This window comes from Scyliorhinus canicula, chromosome 12 (genome assembly GCF_902713615.1).
Source record: "Scyliorhinus canicula chromosome 12, sScyCan1.1, whole genome shotgun sequence".
NCBI classification, from domain to species: Eukaryota; Metazoa; Chordata; class Chondrichthyes; order Carcharhiniformes; family Scyliorhinidae; genus Scyliorhinus; species Scyliorhinus canicula.
The window spans coordinates 101,444,472-101,467,395 of record NC_052157.1 but is presented as its reverse complement, the minus strand read 5'-3'; the positions used below and the strand labels follow the sequence as shown (position 1 = coordinate 101,467,395).

Genomic DNA, 22,924 nt, shown 5'->3' with positions numbered 1-22,924 from the left:
AGCCGGGAACCCAACCTGGGACCCTGGAGCAGTGAAGCATTTATGCTAACCACCCTGCTACCGTGCTGCCATCTAACTCCATTTTGCTGCTTTTTCCCCCCACCAAATTCCATCATCATTACCTTCGATGAACAGCTATCTACGAATCTCCGTTCAAAATTTACCATTCATCTGGCATTAATTGCCTGCTTAGGAAGGGATTTCCCAACTTCCACCACTCTTTGCATGTGGGATCATTTTTGAATCTCACTCCTGAAAGATAAAGCTATAATTTTTAAGAGTATGCCCTGTAGTTCTGGACTCCCCACCTGTGAAAATAATCTGTCCTATCTGGTCCTTTTAATACTTCAAAGACATTCATCAAATCATTTGTTAATCTGTTATATAGAATACAGTCTATTTTGTATAATCTTTCCTCATGATTTAGCCATTAAGAGTCCAGTTATAAATATACGTTGCACTCCCTCCTACTTATCTTTCCTCAGCAGTGGAGCCTGGAACTGCTCCCAGTACTCAAAGTGTGGTTCAACCAGGACTTTGTACCTTGTACTGAAGCATGATCATTACCCCCTTTTCTTTAGTTCTATCTATTAAGGCGAGCAGTGTATTAGTCTTTCTGGTTATTTTATGACATCTTCATGATGTTGTAGAATCATGGGGTCACACAATGGTTACAGTGCAGAAGGAGGCCATTCGGTCCATCGAGTCTGCACCGACCCACTTAAGCCTTCACTTCCACCCGATCCCCGTAACCCAATAACCCCTCCTAACCTTTTTGGTCACTATAGGCAATTTATCATCGCCAATCCATCTAACCCCGCACGTCTTTGGACTGAGGGAGGAAACTGGAGCACCCGGAGGAAATCCACGCAGACACAGGGAGAACGTGGCAATTGGCCGTCATGAATTGACTCTATACAGGGCTGTGTCCATCGTGGAAGCAGATGACCTTGAGCGAATTGACGATGACCAACGGATTCATCGATACATCCAGGAGGAACTTCCACACATCCCGCACTTGTGGGCCGACTGGGAAGGACACAAGAAGAAGGCAACGCAAATTGACCACCTCTGGAACAAGGAGCGGGAGCTCATCAAGACCCACACCGAGAAAGCTGAGAAATTGTTAAAGTCAGAGTACTTTTTCTCTAAAATATGGAATTGGGGACTGAATACCAATATCCATCCATGGATATGCATTATTTTGTACATTGTTGTATTTCTGCAGCTGTTTATATTGCTCATCTTTTTTACTATGCTCTGTTGCCCCAGACGCCGCATTAGGGAATGGCACAAAGACAGTCGCCCCCTTGATAAAAAGGAACTGTTACAGCTCTCACCTGTTGACCATTCCACACCCAGGCCTGACTCCAACAAGTTCAGCATGTCTATTTAATGGCCTATTCTTGGGCTAGCCAAGAGCCAAAAGGGGGGATTGAAGGGGGTGTCCAGCAACGAGACCTCTTAAAACTGAATAGCTAGGATGCCACTAGAGTAGTTTTACATAAGTTAGTTTATTAAGGATTGAGATTTAATTATAACGTGTACTGGATAATCATTATTAATCATGAAACTGCACATCTTTGGACTGTGGGTGAAATCCAGAGCACCCGGAGGAAACCTACGCAGACATGGGGAGAACGTGCAGACTCCGCACAGACAGCGACCCAGCAGGGAATTGAACTTGGGACCCTGGCACTGTGAAGCCACAGTGCTATTCACTTCTGCTACCATGCTGCCCCTCTGGGCCTACTCTGGCAGCAGTGTATGATGGGATTTAGGCTAGCTAACTTGCCCATGTTTTTGAGACACACGAGATGTATGGTCAGCAGATTACATAGTAAATAGGTTTTGTTACAAACATTTTATTGAGGTATTTATGGTTTTATGACAATAACAGAATAAACAATGTACATGCAAATATAAACTTAGTGAAAAGCACGTCTTGCTCCCTTACAGGTCCTACCTTTACTAACCCCCTACTCTAAACTAAGCTAAACCCCAACCGCCCCCCGCCCCCTTCTGCTGACTGTTAATTTTCCCCAAAGAAGTCGACAAACAGCTGCCACCTCTGGACGAACCCTAACAGTGACCCTCCCAAGGCGAACTTGATTTTCTCCAAACAGAGAAAGCTAGCCATGTCCAATAGCCAGGTCTCCGTCTTCGGGGGCTTTGGGTCCCTCCAAGCTAATAGTATCTGCCTCCGGGCTACCAGGGAAGCAAAGGCTAGAACGTCTGCCGCTTCCTGCTCCTGGATTCCCGGCTCTTCCGACACTCCGAAAATCGCCACCTCTGGACTCGGTGCCAAACTTGTTTTCAACACTTTGGACATGATATCCACAAACCCCCTCCAGAATCACTTAAGCTTTGGGCATGCCCAGAACATATGGACATGGTTCGCTGACCCTCTCGCACACATTGCGCACCTATTGAAGCCCCTGTGGCCAAAAAAGACAGGTCCAAAGTTCAATTCGGTCTCTTGGCAGTTTCCCTCGATAGACTTTTCGGCAGGGTCACGCAACAGACCGAAACAACACTTGACCCTGAACTGCCTTGCAGCTGCACCAACAAGTAAGTGTCCAGTCAACGCACGCTACGAGATAGGCGCTCCTGACCCTTAGTCCGTACCAGCTGGAAGCCTGCAGTCTCAGGATTAAACAAGAGGCCATTGTTCCCTGACCCAGTGGGTTCCTTTCCCTGAAGATAAGTATTGGCCTGTAGTGGTAGAAGTAGCTTAGTTTTGCAGTATTTATGTATGAGTAGCGATTGACTGTGTATATAATAAATGTGTTTTGATTTGAACCTTACTAACTAGTGTATTAAGTTATTGATCAGCACTTGAACTTGAACCTCGTGGTGGTATCATAAAGATACCTGGCGACTCTAGAGCAAGGGAATAAAGCAGAGCCAATTGAGTGTGAAGCACACTCACCAAAATGAGCAACATTTAGTGGCGAACTCTGACGGGACTCGATCTAGAAGTAGCCTCACCACTCCAAGAGAACCTAGAAATTTGAAATTAGAATCCAATTGGGAACAGAAACAACCACAAGTGTTCAAGCAGTTCTGATCAATCCTCATAATTCGGAACTGTGTTTTTGCATGCGTAACCTTCAGGGTTATAAGGTAAAACTGATAGATTCTATTGCGAAAAACTGTCGGGAGTTTGTTTTCCGGAAATTAGTGAAAGCCGTATCCGTGTTCACAGCACCGCCTTAGTATCCCTTGTTCCAAATTTAAAAGAAAGCATTAAGATAGGGAAAATGGTCATGCAGGCAATGGAACGCCTCATGAACCCTCAACAATTCGTGGTCTCAGCGAGCAGCAGCAGAGTAGGTCAGTGTCCTGTTTGGGAAGTTGAATTGAGGAAGTACCTCGAAGGGAAGGGATGGCCCCTTTGGAATGACTTTTGCTCAAATGAGGAAACAGGTCCCGGGTGTATAGGACATACTTGGTGGGAGAACCTGAGTGAGATTCATTAAAAGAGTTTAGGAAAAGCACGTAAGCCGATGGCAATTGTGTCCTGTTTGGCACAATCGAGAGGCACAGAGGAGGTCGTTCAGACGCTCCGCAAAGAGTTAGAGGAGAAACATCAAATGAGCAAGGTTGATGTTAGCGAGGTAGAGAGCGAGAATATAGGATTAAGGAAGAAGTTGGCAGCGAAGGACAGAGAGGTGGATGATGCCAAGAGGGCTCACCAGTCTTGTCTAGCGCATCTGAGCAGCTTCCAAACACAGTACGATAAGGCCTATCAGGACACGCACGTGCATTCCTGGTAAGAGGAAACAGAGAAGCAGGTAGAGGCATTGCGAAAGCAATCTAATGACTTAAAGGCAGCGTTAAGAGCACTCCATGCTGCTACCACGGAGCAGAGACAAAGTTCCTTAGACCATGCGAAATGTCGGAAGCAGATTGCTGAACTGCAGTCTTTGCTTTCCGTACAAAATGGGTTTCAAAGCACATTTGGATCTCAGTTAGAGGAAGAAGATAGCCCTGATTGGCAGGAACTGAGTGAGACAGCGCAGAGATATGTTCAGGGAACATGTGCACAGGGAAAGCCCCAGAAAAGAAAAGCACCCCAACCCCCCACAGAGCAGATAGATCAGGCACCAATGAATCCAGTCATCACCCAACGCACAGCCGCAGGGGACGGAGACGCGGAATTCACGTACACCACCCCCTTAACCGTGACCCAACTAAGGGACGCGTGCGAGAAGATCCCACCATTCCTCCCCACCGCAGCTCCCCACCAATTCTTCGCTAGAGTAAAGCAGCAGGCGACCAGGTACAGCCTGGATGAGCGTGAGCAGGTGAAGCTCACCGTTTTAAGTTTAGACCCCTCAGTTGTAGCGGCCCTTCTCGACCCCCAGAACGTAGGACAAGGCACCCTTGCAGAGATGCACACGGCGATCCTAGACACGATCGGTTATAACAGAGGTGACCCAGTAGAAGGCCTGAATAAGTGCAGGCAAAAGAAAACTGAACACCCCACAGCGTTTGCAGGACGTCTGTGGATACATTTTATAGCAGTTTTCGGTGACTTAAACCCTGCCCATTTGACCCCAGACAATACGGCCAAATGGACCCGCACCCTTATCTCCCATGCCACAGAGGCAGGACAAAGAGCTTGCACTAACTATGACCCCCTCAGAGGAAACTCATAATGAGAAATGGGTTTTAAAAAGATTGTCCCGCGCTAGGGAGCAATCTGTCCATAGTAAACCCGCAGTTAGGAAACCCGAAGATCAGCAGGCAGAGGCTGATATTCAGGCAGTTAGAGCACACCAGAACCCCGCATGGGTGAATGAAGGCAGGAACAGCCCCCCACAGAAACCACAGGAGTGTTACAACTGTGGACAATTGGGACACTTTGCTCGAGAATGTAATGCCCCACAAAAGCCAGAGAGCCCAGCAAACAGGCATTCTGAATAGGAACAGGACAAAGCCCATTCACAGTGTAGGCACCCATTCAGATCAGTCAGACATGGACGGAACAGACTGACGGTGTTCGGGCTGCCCCACTTGGGTCTGTGACACCCTTTGGGATAGGTCCGGACGACCAGTAGTCGCAGCAAAAATACGGGGACAGCCCATTGATTTACTCTGGGACACAGGAGGGTCCCGCACCACAATTAATTCCTCCAATATGTTTCAAAAAGACACGTGGCCCACTACAGCCACAATCACCCTCAGCGGCTTCACAGGCCACTCACAGCAGGGACACATCACAGCCCCTGTACCCATTCAGATAGGTAACATCACAACAAGCCACCCCATAGTTTTAGTGGATCTGCCCTACACAGCAGAGCACATTTTAGGAATAGACTTTATGAATTCGCACAGCCTGTCATTTGATCCAGTGAATCAATGTGTCTGGAAAATGGCAAGGTCAGCAAGAGCCCCCGCAACGCTCACAGTAGGTGAGTATGCAAACAGGATTAGCGCAGTTGGAGAATATTGCTTTGATCCGACCACACTTAGTACGGACAAACAGGTTAGGGCAGTTTTAAAGAACAAAGAACAAAGGAAATTACAGCACAGGAACAGGCCCTTCGGCCCTCCCAGCCTGCGCCGATCCAGATCCTTTATCTAAACCTGTCTCCTATTTTCCAAGGTCTACTTCTCTCTGTTCCCCACCCGTTCATATACCTGTCCAGGTGCATCTTAAATGATGTTATCGTGCCCGCCTCTACCACCTCCGCTGGCAAAGCATTCCAGGCACCCACCACCCGGTTTCCTCCCACAGTCCAAAGATGTGCGGGTTAGGTGGGTTGGCCATGCTAAATTGCCCGTAGTGTCCTAAAAAGTAAGGTTAAGGGGGGGGGGTTGTTGGGTTACGGGTGGATACGTGGGTTTGAGTAGGGTGATCATGGCTCGGCACAACATCGAGAGCCGAAGGGCCTGTTCTGTGCTGTTCTATGCTCTATCCCTCAACCAAGTCTCAGTAACACCAATAACATCATATTCCCAGATACTAATCCAAGCCCTAAATTCATCTGCCTTACCTGCTACACTTCTCGCATTAAAACAAATGCACCTCAGACCACCTGTCCCTTTGCGATCATCATCTCTTCCATGTCTACTCTTCCCCTTAGTCACATTGAGTTTATTATCCAGTACCTTACTGGCTTTAGTTGCTGCTTCTTTACTGACCTCTAACTTCCTAATCTGGTTCCCATCCCCTGCCAACCTCCCCAACAGTGTTAGCAAAAGCACCCCCGAGGACATTAGTTCCAGTCCTGCCCAGGTGTAGACCATCCGATTTGTAATGGTCCCACCACCCCCAGAACCGGTTCCAATGTCCCACAAATCTGAACCCCTCCCTCCTGCACCATCTCTCAAACCACGTATTCATTCTGACTATTCTTAAATTTCTACTCTGACTGTTTCGTGGCACTGGTAGCAATCCTGAGATTACTACATTTGAGTTCCTACGTTTTAACTTGTCTCCTAACTCCCTAAATTCTGATTGCAGGACCTCATCCCGTTTTCTACCTATATTGTTGGTGCCTATATGCACCACGACAACTGGCTGTTCACCCTAAAGAGCAAAGAGCAAACTAAAGAGCAAAAACAGCTTCTTCCCCGCTGTTACCAGACTCCGTAACGACCCTCTTATGGACTGACCTCATGAACACTACATCCCTTTATGCTTCATCCGATGCCGGTGCTTATGTAGTTACATTTTTTACCTATTGTTGCCCTATTATGTATTTTCTTTTATTTCATTTTCATTTCATGTACTTAATGATCTGTTGAGCTGCTCGCTGAAAAATACTTTTCACCGTACCTCGGTACACGTGACAATAAACTAATCCAACTTCACCAGATATTTCTGACCCTGCTATCCCGAATCACTGCCCACACTGATACTGTTTCCTGATCTACTGATACAAGATCCTTTCTCACTCACATGTTCATGTCCTCCTTTTAAACTGGGCTCCTCCTCTTCTTTTTCCATTCTGGTTGTCATTTGGAAATGTGGTGTACCCTGGAATACCCTGGAATACAGTCCAAAGATGTGCGGGTTAGGTGGATTGGCCATGCTAAATTGCCCGTAGTGTAAGGTTAATGGGGGGATTGTTGGGTTACGGGTATACGGGTTTCGTGGGTTTAAGTAGGGTGATCATTGCGCGGCACAACATCGAGGGCCGAAGGGCCTGTTCTGTGCTGTACTGTTCTATGTTCTATTTCCCAGCCTTGGTCACCTTGTAACCGTGTCCCATAATAGCTATTAGATCTAATTGCTCATCTCTATTCATGCTACCCGTTCATCAATCTTAGTGTGAATGCTTCTTTCATTCCGATTAAGACCCTTGAATTTTATTTATTTTAGTACTGCTCTTTTCATGGATATTATTTGCTGATGTACTATTACAGTTACACTCTGACTCTTCATGTTACATTCTGAAATGAAAATCGCTTATTGTCACAAGTAGAGTTCAATGAAGTTACTGTGAAAAGCCCCTCGTCGACACATTCCGGCACCTGTTCGGCGAGGCTGTTACGGAAATCGAACTGTGCTGCTGGCCTGCTTGCAAAGCCAGCGATTTAGCCCAGTGTGCTAAACATCCCCTACTTCTACTTGCCTTTAACAAAATTGTTACACCACCACAATGCCTTGACTTCTGAATTTAGCATTAAAACCCTCCCAACACCTTTTTCCACCTTGCCCCCCCCCCCCCCCCCTCCCCGCCATCCTCTCCACCGCTGTAGTTTCAAGCCTTAGTTATAACTTATGAATGAAGGGAAAGAATTGTAATTTGTGCCCGAGTATCAAGAGAGAAAGGTTGGCGAATGGTGGAAAATGAAAAGAAAATAGAAAAATAAATTCTGTGGCATAATAGAATGCTATGAAATAATACCAGTGTCAGGATTGTGGCGTTTAAGTAGGGAGAAAATGAGCAAGCAAATGCTCACATTCAAATTGCACCACATTTCCACACCCCCAGTTATAAGATTCCTTTAAAACAGAATGGCGTGGTAATAAATCTGGCAAGTGAACATTCAGAGTTGTGTGTGAGTGGACAAAAGTAATGTAAGATCTGGGTTGAGTTCTTCTGGCCGTTCACACTGCTGCAGGTTTCCCGGCAGCGTGGGGTGGATTCACACCGGCGGGACCAGAAGATGCCGCTGCCGGCCAACGATGCGTCACCTCCTGCCGCCAAGAAACATGTTCGGCGATGCCAGAGAATCTCACTCTGGTGTTTTGTGTTTCTTCTCCGATCTCAATCAGCCCTCTTGTCTTTGTGTAGCAGGAGGATAATGTACAGCAATAAGATAGAGAGAAAGGAAGAGTTTGGTGTGTGTGCAGGAGCGAGGAGTGAAAAGGATGTTTGTGGATTGCTGAATGTGAGTGTGAGGGTGGTGATGTTTGAGCAGCCTCTGGTGGCAGCAAAAGCCTACTGCACCTGGTATTCCCAGGCGGTCTCCCATCCAAGTACTAACCAGGCCTGAATCTGCTTAGCTTCCGAGATCAGACGAGATCGGGCGTTTTCAGACTAGTATGGCCGTAGGCATTTGCTGCTTCCTTTTCTCCCTACTTAAACGCCACAATCCTGACACTGGTATTATTTCATAGCATTCTATTATGCCACAGAATTTATTTTTCTATTTTCTTTTCATTTTCCACCATTCCCCAACCTTTCTCTCTTGATACTCGGGCACATATTACAATTCTTTCCCTTCATTCACAAGTTACCACATTTGGCCTTCGAGTCTATACCACCATTCAATGAATTGTGACTCCTCTGCTTTATGACTCCATTTCCCCGCCTTTCATCCCCATCATGTGCACTTTAGTTGACAAATATTGCAAAATATCAGATGTCAAATTTATTATTGATTGAGAATGAATTGCCTTTTGCAGCAGACATTTCCAATCTTCTGCCACACTTTTAGGTGTTGAAGTATTTTCTAAGCCCACTCTATGGCTCTCTTTTGTCAGTCCAAGCTCCCTAGTCTTGGACTTCCCCAATCAGCAGAAACAGTTTCTCCGTGTCTCCTCTCTCTGTTCTCCAGGATATCCTGAAAACTTTGACCAAACCACAACTTGAGTTTCTAACATCGAAGGAAAACTGACAGATACTACCGAGTTTACTATGTTCTGTTCTGTTGTCGCTACACTTGAATGATTCTGCTTGGATACCACGAGGCAGTCTTGTATAAGATACACAGATATCTTTATTAACAATACCGAACTACATACATATTTAGTCGGGATGTGAAGGACTCACTACTAGGTTCTTACATGTTGTTAGTGATCTTTAGACTGGCCCCAGCTCTAGGTCGGAGCTGTTTTGCATCACTATGTGGGCGGTACTGTACTCAGTCTCATGTTAACCCTTTAGGAACTAGATTGTGGTTCTCCACTGTTGTGTTATGTAATTTGGAATAACACAAGCTGCCACTTGTTGCAGTTTTTTCTTAAATAATAAATATTCAAATTTTCAACAAATGTTAACCAACAACACGGAAAAAAAGAGAAAAAACAGTAACCCCACCCCCCAAATACAGAAGTAATAAATTAACAAAAATAATAATTAAATTACATGGAAACAAATACACATACCCAGTAAAGACCCCCCCCCCCCCCCCCCCCAGGGTTGCTGCTGAAATTGACCACCCCCTAATGCTCCGACAAGAAGTCTAGAAATGGCTGCCACCGTCGAGAAAGAAGTCCCCCATCTGCCTGAAACCTGCCGTCCATCCAATCGGGTATAAACCGGTGGTTCCCCTGTATCGGGGACCAAATTGAAGCCTTCAACTCCCCCCTATGCCGCCTCCACTGCCCCCAAATCACGTAGCCGCCACCACCGGACTCGTAGTATACCTTGTTGGGGGGAGAGGGGGGGGGGGGGGGAGGGGGGGGGGGGGGGGAGAGGGGGGGAGAGGGGGAGGGGGAGGGGGGGTGTCACTAACACCTATTGACCCTCCTGAAGAAAGCCTTAGGAATCATGATAGGAAGGCACTGGGAAGAGGAACAAGAACCTCGGGAGCACCATCATTTTGACAGACTGGACCCTGCCCGCCAGGGAGAGTGGCAATACATCCCACATCCTAAACTCCTCCTCCATCTGCTCCACCAGCTTCGTAAAGTTGAGCCTGTGCAGGGTCCCCCATGTCCTGGCTATCTGGACCCCCAGGTACCTGAAACTCCTCTCCGCCCTTTTCAGCAGGAGCTCCCCAATCCCTCTCTCCTGGTCAACCGGATGCACCATGAACAGCTCACTCTTCCCCACGTTGAGCTTATACCCGGAGAAGCCCACGTACTCCTCAAGTGTCCTCATCACCTCCAGCATCTGCCCCACGGGGTCTGCCACATACAACAATAAATCATCCGCGTATAACGACAGCCGATGCCCCCCCCCCCCCCCCCCCCCCCCCCCCGCACTATCCCCCTCCAGTTCCTCGACTCCCTCAGCGCCATGGCCAGGACCTCGATCGCCAACGCGAACAGCAGGGGAGACAGGGGACACCCCTGCCTCGACCCCGGTACAGTCGAAATTTCTACGACCTCCTCCCATTCATAACCACACTCGCCACCGGGGCATCATACAGCAGCCTCACCCACTTAATAAATCCCTCTCCAAACTCAAACCTTTTCAGAAGCTCCCTAAGATATCCCCATTCCACCCTATCGAAGGCCTTCGCAGCGTCCATCGTCGCCACTATCTCCGCCTCCCCATCCACCGCCGGCATCATTATCACATTGAGAAGCCTCCGTACATTGACGTTCAGGTGCCTCCTCTTCACAAAACCCGTCTGATCCTTGTGTATGACCTGCGGCACCACGTCCGCCACCCTCCTGGCCAAGACCTTTGCTAGCAGCTTCGCGTCCACGTTGAGGAGCGAAATTGGTCTATACGACCAGCACTGAAGGGGGTCCTTCTCCCGCTTCAGAATCAATGAGATCAACGCCCTAGACATCGTCGGGGGCAAAGCCCCCCTTCCCTCGCCTCATTAAAGGTCCTTACTAGCAGCGGGCCCAGCAGGTCTGAAACCTTCTTAAGAATTCAACCGGGAACCCATCGGACCCTAGTGACTTCTCCGACTGCATGATCCCCATCGCGATAACCAGCTTCTCCAGCCCAACTGGTGCCCCCAACCCCCCCCCCCCCCCCCCCCCCCCCCCACCTGCTCCTCCCCCACTCTCGGAAACCTTAGCTTGCCCAGAAAGTGGTCCATTCCTCCCTCCTCCACTGGGGGCACTGACCGGTATAGTTCCTCATAAAAGGCACTGAAAACTCCGTTAATGCACCTCACACTCCGCACCAGACTTCCTCCTCCATCCCTAATTCCCCCTATTTCCCTAGCCGCATCCCGCTTCCGGAGCTGGTGCGCCAGCATCCGACTCGCCTTTTCCCCGTATTCGTATACCGCCCCTGTGCTCTCCTCCACTGCGCCTCCGCCTTCCTGGTGGTCAATATATCAAATCCGCTTGGAGGCTGCGCCGCTTCCTCAACAGCCCTTCCTCTGGGACCTCCTCGTGCCTCCTGTCCACCCTCACCATTTCTTCCACCAGCCTCTCCCTCTCCCTTTTCTCCCCCCTCTCCCTATGCGCCCTGATGGAGAACAGCTCCCCCCCTAACCACCGCCTTCAGCGCCTCCCAGACCACCCCCACCAGCACCTCCCCGTTATCATTAATTTCTAGGTACCCTTCTATTCACCTGCGAACCCGCCTGCACACCTCCTCGTCCGACAGCAGCCCCACCTCCAACCTCCACATCGGGCGTTGGTCCCTCCCCTCGCCCAGCTCTCGATCCACGCAATGCGGGGCGTGGTCTGAAATAGCTATCGCCGAATAATCCGCGCCTTCCACCATCGGAATCAACGTCCTGCTCAGAACAAAAAAGTCAATCCGGGAGTAAGCCTTGTGGACATGGGAGAAGAACGAAAATTCCCTAGCCCCCGGCCTCATGAATCTCCAGGGGTCCACCCCTCCCATCTGGTCCATGAACCCCCTCAGCGCTTTGGCCGGCGCTGGCCTCTTACCCGTCCTGGACCTCAAGCGATCCAGTGCTGGGTCCAGCACTGTGTTAAAATCCCCTCCCATTATTAAACTCCCGTCTCGAGGTCCGGAATCCAGCCCAGCATACGCCGCATAAAACCCGCATCGTCCCAATTTGGGGCGTACACAGTGACCAGCACCACCCACTCCCCCTGGAGCTTACCGCTTACCATCACATATCTGCCACAGCTATCCGCCACCACACTCGACGCCACAAACGACACTCTCTTCCCCGCCACCCCCCGGTTCTTCGCATCTAACCCCGAATGGAACACTTGCCCAACCCACCCCTTTCTCAACCTCACCTCATCCACCACCCTAAGGTGTGTCTCCTGGAGCATGGCCACATCCGCCCTCAGCCCCTTCAGATGCACGACCACCCGGGCCCGCTTGACCGGCCCGTTCAAACCCCTTACATTCCAGGTGACCAGCCGAATCGGCGGGCTCTTCCCCCCCCCCCCCCCTCCCAACCAATCAGCCATATCTCCTCCTTGGCCAGCCATGTGCCCGCGGTCCCCGCATGGCCCGTTCCCCACAGTGGCAGATATTTTTCCCACCCCCCCCTTAAAGACCTCAGTTCCCTATCGACCCTTCCAGCAGCAACCCGGTACTCCCCCCCATTCCCTAATGCTCCCGCCATCCCAATGACCCCCCCTCCACCCCAGTGTAACACTGCGCCTCCCCTCCCTACCCACCAACAGGCACAGTCCCCTCCCGTTCCGGCCCCAGCGCGGGAAAACGCCCGCGCATCCAAATTAAGCCCCGCCCCTCAGCCCAAAGCGCGGGGAAAAAGCCCGCGCTACCCGCTCGGCCGGCCCCACCCCCACTTAGCGAATTCCCAGGCCCAAACTCCCCCGCCCTGGCCCGCGCAACCGTTCCCTCCCCCGAGGCCCCGTCAACCTTCCCCAACCTTCAACCCCTCCAAATCCAACACCTTCCCCCTTTCCCGGAGCCCGTCCCAACGGGCCTACAAAACATCCCCCAAACTTCCCCAAAAAGAAAAACAAAACAAAAGAACAAGGAAGAAAAAAACCTCAAAACACTCTACCACAATCCCCGACCCCCCCCCCTCAAGTCTCAGTCTGAGTCCAGCTTTTCGGCCTGAACAAAGGCCCAGGCCTCAACCGGGGAGTCAAAGTAATACTGGCAGTCTTTATAGGTGACCAAAGGAGCGCCGGCTGTAACAGGTTAAACTTCACCCCTCTCCTGTGCAGCACTGCTTTCGGCCGGTTATAACCGTCCCTTTTCTTCGCCAACTCCGCGCTCCAGTCTCTGGTAAATTCGGACCTCTGCATTCTCCCACCTTCTGCTCCGCTCCTTCCTGGCCCACCTGAGCACACATTCTCGATCGACGAACCGGTGAAACCGCACCAGCACCACCCTTGGCGGCTCGTTGGGCTTGGGCTTCCTCACCAGCACTTGGTGGGCCCCCTCCAGCTCCAAGGGCCCCTGGACGGACCCCGCACCCATTAGCGAATTCAGCATAGTGACCACATAGGCCCCCAGGTCCGATCCTTCCAGCCCCTCCGGGAGGCCCAGGATCCGCAAATTCTTCCGCCGCGAGCGGTTCTCCATTTCCTCAAGCCTCGCCTGCCATTTCTTGTGGAGTGCCTTATGCACCTCCACCTTCACAGCCAGGCATAGGATTTCATCCTCGTTCTCCGAGGCTTTTTGCCGAACCTCGCAGATCTCCGCCCACTGGGCCGTCTGGGTCGCCAGGAGCTTGTCAAAAGAGGCCTTTAGCGGTTCCAGCAGCTCAGCCTTCAATTCCCTAAAACAGCGATGGAGCAGCTCCTGCTGCTCCTGCGCCCATGCTGCCGGCTCCCCGTCCGCCACCATCTTGTTCTTCCTCCCTCGCACTTTTCTCTGCTCCAGCACCGATGTTTTAACCGCCCCGCTCCTGGTCCAGTCCATCCACCGGCAGGGAAGCGTTACTGAAGCCTTCCCACACTGGGAAACGTCCATCAAGCGCTGTTACGGGCCCTAGAAAGAGCCCAAAAGTCCAAAGATAGCGAGAGCCACCGAACGTGCGGCTTTTTCCCTTCTGGTTGTCTTTTGAAAATGTGGTGTATCCTGGATTACTAATTTCCCAACCTTGGTCACCTTGTAACCGTGTCCCTGTAATGCCAATTGGATCTCACGTTCATCTCTATTTATGCTGCCCGTTTGTCAATCTTAATGTGAATGCTGCCTTCATCCCGCGGAAGAGCCTTGAATTTTATTTATTTTAGTACTGCTCTTTTCATGGATGTTATTTGCTGATGCACTATTACAGTTACACTCTCTGACTCTTCATGTTACATTCTACTTGCCTTTAACCAAATTGTTACACCAGCCCAATGCCCTGACTTCTGAATTTAGCTTTGAAACCCTCCCTATACCTTTTTCCACCTCGCACCTCCCTTCCACCACAGTAACGTTTTTAAATTCAACACCTATCCACACCCCCAGGTATAAGATTCTTTTAAAACAGAATGGCGTGGTAATGAATCTAGCAAGTGAACATTCAGAGTCGTGTGTGAGTGGACAAAAGTAATGTAAGACCTGGGATGAGTTCTTCTGCCTGTTCACACTGCTGGGGGTGTCCCGGCAGCGTGGGGTGGATTCACACCGGCGGGACCAGAAGATGCCGCTGCCGGCCAAAGATGGACCACCTCCCACCGCTGAGCAACACGTCATGGGGAGGCCAGAGAATCTCGCCCTGGTGTTTTGTGTTTCTTCTCATCTCAATCACCCCTCTTGGCTTTGTGTAGCAGGAGGATAATGTTCAGCAATAAGATAGAGAGAAAGGAAGAGTTTGTGTGTGTGTGCAGGAGCGAGGAGTGAAAAGGATGTTTGTGGATTGCTGAATGTGAGTGTGAGGATGGTGAGATTTGAGCAGCCTCTGGTGGCAGCAAAAGCCTACTGCACCTGGTATTCCCAGGCGGTCTCCCATCCAAGTACTAACCAGGCCTGAATCTGCTTAGCTTCCGAGATCAGACGAGATCGGGCGTTTTCAGACTAGTATGGCCGTAGGCATTTGCTGTCTCCTTTTCTACCTAGTTAAAGGCCACAGTCCTGCATTAATGTTATTTGATAGCACTCTACTCTATCAAAGGACTTTTTTTTTCATTTTACCCCTTCCCCACCTCACTCTCTCAGGGCTCTGGCCCCAGACACATCTTACAAGCTTTTCCCTTCTTCAGGAACCTAGGAACAGAAGTCACTTATTTGGCCCTTTGAGTCTATCCAACCATGGAATGAATCCTGCCTGATCTGCCATCTAACTCCATTTTGCTGCTTTTACCCCCACCAAACTCCATCATCATTACCTTCGGTGAACAGCTATCTACGAATCTCCGTTCAAAATTTACCATTCATCTGGCATTAATTGCCTGCTTAGGAAGGGATTTCCCAACTTCCACTTGCATGTGGGATCATTTTTGAATTTCACTCCTGAAAGATAAAGCTATAATTTTTAAGAGTATGCCCTGTAGTTCTGGACTCCCCACCTGTGAAAATAATCTGTCCTATCTGGTCCTTTTAATACTTCAAAGACATTCATCAAATCATTTGTTAATCTGTTATATAGAATACAGTCGATTTTGTATAATCTTTCCTCATGATTTAGCCATTAAGAGTCCAGTTATAAATATACGTTGCACTCCCTCCTACTTATCTTTCCTCAGCAGTGGAGCCTGGAACTGCTCCCAGTACTCAAAGTGTGGTTTAACCAGGACTTTGTACCTTGTACTGAAGCAAGATTTTTACCCCCTTTTCTTTAGTTCTATCTATTAAGGCGAGCAGTGTATTAGTCTTTCTGGTTATTTTATGACATCTTCATGATGTTGTAGAATCATGGGGTCACACAATGGTTACAGTGCAGAAGGAGGCCATTCGGCCCATCGACTCTGCACCGACCCACTTAAGCCCTCACTTCCACCCTATCCCCGTAACCCAATAACCCCTCCTAACCTTTTTGGTCACTATAGGCAATTTATCATCGCCAATCCATCTAGCCCCGCACGTCTTTGGACTGAGGGAGGAAACTGGAGCACCCGAAGAAATCCACGCAGACACAGGGAGAACGTGGCAATTGGCCGTCATGAATTGACTCTATACAGGGCTGTGTCCATCGTGGAAGCAGATGACCTTGAGCGAATTGACGATGACCAACGGATTCATCGATACATCCAGAAGGGACTTCCACACATCCCGCACTTGTGGGCCGACTGGGAAGGACACAAGAAGAAGGCAACGCAAATTGACCACCTCTGGAACAAGGAGCGGGAGCTCATCAAGACCCACACCGAGAAAGCTGAGGAATTGTTAAAATCACAGAACTTTTTCTCTAAAATATGGAATTGGGGACTGAGTTAGTTTATTAAGGATTGAGATTTAATTATAAAGTGTACTGGATAATCATTATTAATCATGAAACTGCACATCTTTGGACTGTGGGAGAAAAGCGGAGCACCCGGAGGAAACCCACGCAGACAAGGGGAGAACGTGCAGACTCCGCACAGACAGCGACCCAGCAGGGAATCGAACCTGGGACCCTGGCACTGTGAAGCCACAGTGCTATTCACTTCTGCTACCATGCTGCCCCTCTGTGCCTACTCTGGCAGCAGTGTATGATGGGATTTAGGTAGTTAACTTGCCCATGTTTTTGAGACACACGAGATGTATGGTCAGCAGATTACATAGTAAATAGGTTTTGTTACAAACATTTTATTGAGGTATTTATGGTTTTATGACAATAACAGAATAAACAATGTACATGCAAATATAAACATAGTGAAAAGCCCGTCTTGCTCCCTTACAGGTCCTACCTTTACTAACCCCCTACACTAAACTAAGCTAAACCCCAACCGCTCCCCGCCCCCTTCTGCTGACGGTTAATTTTCCCCAAAGAAGTCGACAAACAGCTGCCACCTCTGGACGAACCCTAACAGTGACCCTCCCAAGGCGAACTTGATTTTCTCCAAACAGAGAAAGCTAGCCATGTCACTGAGCCAGGTCTCCGTCTTCGGGGGCTTTGGGTCCCTCCAGGCTAATAGTATCTGCCTCCGGGCTACCAGGGAAGCAAAGGCTAGAACGTCTGCCTCTTCCTCCTCCTGGATTCCCGGCTCTTCCGACACTCCGAAAATCGCCACCTCTGGACTCGGTGCCAAACTTGTTTTCAACACTTTGGACATGATATCCGCAAACCCCTGCCAGAATCCTTTAAGCTTTGGGCGTGCCCAGAACATAAGGACATGGTTCGCTGACCGTCTCGCACACCTTGCGCACCTATTGTAGCCACCTGGGTTGGCCACTTCCCGACTTAAAATGGAGATTCGCAAAGAACGCAGGGAAAAATGGACAGTATGAGAAAACAAGCAGTTTGCAGAGTTCTTCTGTATATTCGAGTTGCAGAAGGCAGACAGCATTGAAACCAGCAATCTGAATATTAATGAGCGAATTCCAGGCAAAATAGCAACAGTTAGGATAATCGAGGTAAAACCAGGCTTCTCGGAGTCCAAGACAAAAGATGCTAACGAGCACCCAAGGACCGACCTATGATCAGGAAACAGCCGCAGTATTGGGGAATTCAAAACGATCGATTGGTACATGATCCAATCGATTGGAGTCAGATACAGGGTCTGCCCAAAAGGGGGATGGGACGTTTCGGCGTGGCCAGTTCGGCGTGGCCGATTCGGCGGGGCCAGTTCGGCGTAGCCGATTGGAATGGGACGTTTCGGCGTGGCCGATTCGGCGGAGGAGTTTTTCGGCGGATGGACGTCAAATTAGTTATACAGTAGTCCCCCTTTATAACGCGGGTGTTGGGGTCCAAGACAGCATCCGAGCCGCGGATATCCACGATGGGGGTTTTAAATTTATTTTAAAATCTATGCCAGCGCTTCCCATTGAGAGTCTACTGGGGGCGGGGGGAGAGGTCAGACCCCCGTAGACTCTCAATGGGAAGCGCTAGCATAGATTTTTAAATAAATTTAAAACCCCCATCGTGGATCTAATTAAAACAGTGTCAATTTCAGCGGCCGGAGAAGGAAGCTGCTCTCACTGAAGCAATCAGCGGCCGCTGAAATTGACACTGCCGGCTGCTCTCTCTCTCCAATCCAACTTTTAAGTTTTAATGTTTCTGATTGGAGGGAGAGAGCAGCCGGCAGTGTCAATTTCAGCGGCCGCTGATTGCTTCAGTGAGAGAGCAGCTTCCCTCTCCGGATCTGACTTTATACAGCCGGTTTTACTGAAGATATTGTGACTTTCCACAATGTGTTAAGTCAGACAGCAGTGTAGATCACTGGGCAGCTGCTTCAATACTTTCAGTAACACCGGCTATCTTTAAGAGTTTAATGTTGGTGCCTTTCTTTAAGAGACCCGGTTTGGTGCACAAACACGATATCTGAGGCGGCTGGAAGGAAAAGATACAAGAAATGGGCTGCACAAACATTTTACGACTATAACTAATTTGACGCCGAAACGTCCCTCCGCCGAAAAATTCCTCCGTCGAATCGGCTACGCCGAACTGGCCACGTCGAACTGGTCACGCCGAACTGCCCACGCCGAAACGTACCAAACCCGCCCAAAAGGGCACGAAGCCCCTGTGGCCAAAAAAGACAGGTCCCAAGTTCAATTCGGTCTCTTGGCAGTTTCTCTCGATAGACTTCTCGGCAGGGTCAAGCAGCAGACCGAAACAACACTTGACCCTGAACTGCCTTGCAGCTGCACCAACAAGTAAGTGTCCAGTCAACGCACGCTACGAGATAGGCGCTCCTGACCCTTAGTCCGTACCAGCTGGAAGCCTGCAGTCTCAGGATTAAACAAGAGGCCATTGTTCCCTGACCCAGTGGGTTCCTTTTCCAGAAGATAAGTATTGGCCTGTAGTGGTAGAAGTAGCTTAGTTTAGCAGTATTTATGCATGAGTAGCGATTGACTGTGTATATAATAAATGTGTTTTGATTTGAACCTTACTAACTGGTGTATTAAGTTATTGATCAGCACTTGAACTTGAACCTCGTGGTGGTATCATAAAGATACCTGGCGACTCTAGAGCAAGGGAATAAAGCAGAGCCAATTGAGTGTGAAGCACACTCACCAAAATGAGCAACATTTAGTGGTGAACTCTGACGTGACTCGATCTAGAAGTGGCCTCACCACTCCGAGAGAACCTAGAAATTTGAAATTAGAATCCAATTGGGAACAGAAACAACCACAAGTGTTCAAGCAGTTCTGATCAATCCTCATAATTCGGAAGTGTGTTTTTGCATGCATAACCTTCATGGTTATAAGGTAAAACTGATATATTCTATTGCGAAAAACTGTCGGGAGTTTGTTTTCCGGAAATTAGCGAAAGCCGTATCCGTGTTCAAAGCACCGCCTTAGTATCCATTTGTTCCAAATTTAAAAGAAAGCATTAAGATAGGGAAAATGGTCATGCAGGCAATGGAACGCCTCATGAACCCTCAACAATTCGTGGTCGCAGCGAGCAGCAGCAGAGTAGGTCAGTGTCCCGTTTGGGAAGTTGAATTGAGGAAGTACCTCGAAGGGAAGGGATGGCCCCTTTGGAATGACTTTTGCTCAAATGAGGAAACAGGTCCCGGGTGTATAGGACATACTTGGTGGGAGAACCTGCGTGAGATTCATAAAAAGAGTTTAGGAAAAGCACGTAAGCCGATGGCAATTGTGTCCTGTTTGGCACAATTGCGAGGCACAGAGGAGGTCGTTCAGACGCTCCGCAAAGAGTTAGAGGAGAAACATCAAATGAGCAAGGTTGATGTTAGCGAAGTAGAGAGCGAGAATATAGGATTAAGGAAGAAGTTGGCAGTGAAGGACAGAGAGGTGGATGATGCCAAGAGGGCTCACCAGTCTTGTCTAGCGCATCTGAGCAGCTTCCAAACACAGTACGATAAGGCCTATCAGGACACACATGTGCAGTCCTGGTAAGAGAGGAAACAGAGAAGCAGGTAGAGGCATTGCGAAAGCAATGTAATGACTTAAAGGCAGCGTTAAGAGCACTCCATGCTGCTACCATGGAGCAGAGACAAGCTCCTTAGACCATGCGAAATGTCGGAAGCAGATTGCTGAACTGCAGTCTTTGCTTTCCGTACAAAATGGGTTTCAAAGCACATTTGGATCTCAGTTAGAGGAAGAAGATAGCCCTGATTGGCAGGAACTGAGTGAGACAGCGCAGAGATATGTTCAGGGAACATGTGCGCAGGGAAAGCCCCAGAAAAGAAAAGCACCCCAACCCCCCACAGAGCAGATAGATCAGGCACCAATGAATCCAGTCACCACCCAACGCACAGCCGCAGCTGACGGAGACGCGGAATTCACGTACACCACCCCCTTAACCGTGACCCAACTAAGGGACGCGTGCCAGAAGATCCCACCATTCCTCCCCACCGCAGCTCCCCACCAATTCTTCGCTAGAGTAAAGCAGCAGGCGACCATGTACAGCCTGGATGAGCGTGAGCAGGTGAAGCTCACCATTTTAAGTTTAGACCCCTCAGTTGTAGCGGCCCTTCCCGACCCCCAGAACGTAGGAGAAGGCACCCTTGCAGAGATGCACACGGCGATCCTAGACACGATCGGTTATAACAGAGGTGACCCAGTAGAAGGCCTGAATAAGTGCAGGCAAAATAAAACTGAACACCCCACAGCGTTTGCAGGACGTCTGTGGATACATTTTACAGCAGTTTTCGGTGACTTAAACCGCGCCCATTTGACCCCAGACAATACGGCCAAATGGACCCGCACCCTTATCTCCCATGCCACAGAGGCAGGACAAAGAGCTTGCACTAACTATGACCCCCTCAGAGGAAACTCATAATGAGAAATGGGTTTTAAAAAGATTGTCCCGCGCTTGGGAGCAATCTGTCCATAGTAAACCCGCAGTTAGGAAACCCGAAGATCAGCAGGCAGAGGCTGATATTCAGGCAGTTGGAGCACAGCAGAACCCCGCATGGGTGAATGAAGGCAGGAACAGCCCCCCACAGAAACCACAGGAGTGTTACAACTGTGGACAATTGGGACACTTTGCTCGAGAATGTAATGCCCCACAAAAGCCAGAGAGCCCAGCAAACAGGCATTCTGAATAGGAACAGGACAAAGCCCATTCACAGTGTAGGCACCCATTCAGATCAGTCAGACATGGACGCAACAGACTGACGGTGTTCGGGCTGCCCCACTTGGGTCTGTGACACCCTTTGGGATAGGTCCGGACGACCAGTAGTCGCAGCAAAAATACGGGGACAGCCCATTGAATTACTCTGGGACACAGGAGGGTCCCGCACCACAATTAATTCCTCCAATATGTTTCAAAAAGACACGTGGCCCACTACAGCCACAATCACCCTCAGCGGCTTCACAGGCCACTCACAGCAGGGACACATCACAGCCCCTGTACCCATTCAGATAGGTAACATCACAACAAGCCACCCCATAGTTTTAGTGGATCTGCCCTACACAGCAGAGCACATTTTAGGAATAGACTTTATGAATTCGCACAGCCTGTCATTTGATCCAGTGAATCAATGTGTCTGGAAAATGGCAAGGTCAGCAAGAGCCCCCGCAACGCTCACAGTAGGTGAGTATGCAAACAGGATTAGCGCAGTTGGAGAATATTGCTTTGATCCGACCACACTTAGTACGGACAAACAGGTTAGGGCAGTTTTAAAGAACAAAGAACAAAGGAAATTACAGCACAGGAACAGGCCCTTCGGCCCTCCCAGCCTGCGCCGATCCAGATCCTTTATCTAAACCTGTCTCCTATTTTCCAAGGTCTACTTCTCTCTGTTCCCCACCCGTTCATATATCTGTCCAGATGCATCTTAAATGATGCTATCGTGCCCGCCTCTACCACCTCCGCTGGCAAAGCATTCCAGGCACCCACCACCCTCTGCGTAAAAAACTTTCCACACACAGCATTTATATTTATATTTATATAAATATTTATATTTATATTTCACACATCATTTCCACATTTATAGCTTTAAATTGAGGGGTGATAGATATAGGACAGATGTCAGAGGCAGTTTCTTTACTCAGAGAGTAGTAGGGGTGTGGAACGCCCTGCCTGCAATAGTAGTAGACTCGCCAACTTTAAGGGCATTTAAGTGGTCACTGGATAGACATATGGATGAAAATGGAATAGTGCAGGTCAGATAGGCTTCAGATGGTTTCACAGGTCGGCGCAACATCGAGGGCCGAAGGGCCCGTACTGCGCTGTAGTGTTCTATGTTCTATGTTCTATCTCCCTTAAACTTTTCCCCTCTCACCTTGAAATCGTGACCCCTTGTAATTGACACCCCCACTCTTGGAACAAGCTTGTTGCTATCCACCCTGTCCATACCTCTCAATTTTGTAGACCTCAATCAGGTCTCCCCTCAACCTCTGTCTTCCCAATCCTAATCTACTCAACCTTTCTTCATAGCTAGCACCCTCCATACCAGGCAACATCCTGGTGAACCTCCTTTGCACCCTCTCTAAAGCATCCACATCCTTCTGGTAATGTGGCGACCAGAACTGCACACAGTATTCCAAATGTGGCCTTACCAAAGTCCGATACAACTGTAACATGACTTGCCAACTCTTGTACTCAATACCCCGTCCAATGAAGGCAAGCAAGCACTCTATTGACCTGCGTCGCCACCTTCAGGGTACAATGGACCTGAACTCCTAGATCTCTCTGTACATCAATTTTCCCCAGGACTCTTCCATTGACCATATAGTCTGCTCTTGAGTTAGATCTTCCAAAATGCATCACCTCGCATTTGCTTGGATTGAACTCCATCTGCCATTTCTCTGCCCAATTCTCCAATCTATCTATATTTTGCTGTATTCTCTGACAGTCCGCCTCGCTATCTTAAACTCCACCAATCTTAGTATCATCTGCAAACTTGCTCATCAGACCACTTCTACCTTCGTCCAGA

At 49.2% G+C, this 22,924-nt stretch overlaps 2 non-coding genes across 2 annotated transcripts; both read right to left on the bottom strand.

Annotated features, from left to right (window-relative positions):
• Positions 1–8,399: 8,399 nt before the first annotated feature.
• On the bottom strand, positions 8,400–8,518 carry LOC119975300. Its single transcript, XR_005462718.1, has one exon. It is a non-coding gene; the product is annotated as a 5S ribosomal RNA (ribosomal RNA).
• A 6,391-nt stretch (positions 8,519–14,909) lies between these two features.
• On the bottom strand, positions 14,910–15,028 carry LOC119975289. The gene has a single exon (XR_005462707.1). It is a non-coding gene; the product is annotated as a 5S ribosomal RNA (ribosomal RNA).
• Between the last annotated feature and the right edge of the window lie 7,896 nt (positions 15,029–22,924).